This window comes from Psammomys obesus, unplaced genomic scaffold, assembly GCF_907164565.1.
Source record: "Psammomys obesus unplaced genomic scaffold, mPsaObe1.curated_primary_1811, whole genome shotgun sequence".
NCBI classification, from domain to species: Eukaryota; Metazoa; Chordata; class Mammalia; order Rodentia; family Muridae; genus Psammomys; species Psammomys obesus.
The window spans coordinates 1975693-1977503 of record NW_026596240.1 but is presented as its reverse complement, the minus strand read 5'-3'; positions in this window follow the sequence as shown (position 1 = coordinate 1977503).

Genomic DNA, 1811 nt, shown 5'->3' with positions numbered 1-1811 from the left:
AAAGAAAGAAATGCCCTATAGGCTTGCCTTATGAAGGCGTTTTCTCAGTAAAGTTCCCTCCCCTCTGACCCTTTCTCCAACGGCTCTAGCTTGTGTTGTTGAATAAAATTAACCAGCACGAACGTTTTGTTAGTTAGCTTTCTGTCTCTGTGATAAAGTACCTGAGATAAGAATTGCTTTTGGTGTGGTTGCAGAGGTGTGAGTTTATAGCCAGGTTGCCATTACTTTTGGCTCTATATCAATGTAAAATATTGTAGCAGGAGAACAGGAAAGCAAAACTGCTTGCCTGGCAGCTGCCAGAAAGCAAAGACATAGGGGACTGGGTTCCCAATATCCCCTTCAATGACTTAATTTCCTCAACTAAAGAACAACTGATCCTCCACAGTGTAGGTGTCACCAGCATTTTATTTGCTGGTGTTTTGTTGGTTGGTTGGTTGGTTGGTTGGTTGGTTGTTTTGTTGTTGTTATAGGTGATGTATTCCATATTTTCACATATGTGTATAGGTGGTTTGGGGTCAGATGATCTTGTTCATTTCTGGGTAAATGTAAGTATTCTGGACATGTTTAAGGCAGGCTGGGTAGTTCAACCATATTTGGTTTTTGTTTGCTTGTTTTTGCTTTTGCTTTATTTTTGATTTGGTTTGGTTTGGATTTTCAAGACAGGGTTTTTCTGTGTAACAGCTCTAGCTGTCCTGAACTTGCTTTGTAGGTCAGGCTGGCCTCAAACTCACAGAGATCCACCTACCTCTGCCTCCCAAATGCTGGGATTAAAGGCATGCACCACCACACCTGGCCAGTTCAGGCGTATTAAATACAAGTCAACCTACAAGGAGTTATTGAGGTAGAACCTCATCAAAAGCCAAAAGCCCTCAGTACTTAGCATCCAATTAGACAGTGTCTAGTCCTCAGACATTTTTCTGGTTGTGTAGCCAGTGTTCGCTACTTTGTGAGTTCTTCTTTCTCCAGCTCTTCCCCTTTTCTTCTTCCCTCTCAACTCCCTCACACTAGATGTGAGGAAAAAAGTATAGAGAGGAAAGGAAAGAGATCCCTGAATAAAGCCAGGGGTCAGAAAGGGGGTGACGTTATTGTTAGACTATTTCCTGCTGATCAGGGGCATCGGGCTCCTTGGGGAAAGTTTGATCTTCTATGTCAAGATGTCTAGTTTGTTCTTGTCGTTTCTTTACATGACTGCTACTTAGCAAACCAAGACCAAGAGTGATCAACAGCTACCAACAACCCACCCCTCTTTTGGGGCCCTAGCATTTATATATCCTCTGAAAAGTTCCCAGAATTCCCAATATCACACAACACAGAAACTATCTCCAGCTGGCAAAATCATGCCCACTCCAGAGCACAAGGCAAACCATACATAGTCAGATACTGCAGACAGCCTGAGGCAACCCTATGTCCCCACACCTGGGATAAAAAGGAAAACATATGATTATACCTGTTGCTTCTTTCTTTTCTTTTCTTTTTGTTGTTTTTCCAGACAGGCTTTCTCTGTGTAGCCTGGCTGTCCTGGACTTGCTCTGTAGCCCAGGCTGGCCTCCAACTCTCAGATGCTGGGATTACAGTTGTGTGCCACCACGCCCAGCTTGTGGGTTTTTGTTTGTTTGTTTTTTAAGAAACCAAAATTCCCAAATTATCACTATATTGTTGTTTGGTTTTTTCGTTATTGTTTTGTTGTTATTTTTCGAGACTGGGTCCCACTATGTAGATCTGATTACCCTGGAACTTACTACGTAGACCAGGCTAGCCTTGAACTCACAGAAATCTACCTGCCTCTCTGTCTCCTGAGTGCTGGGATTAAA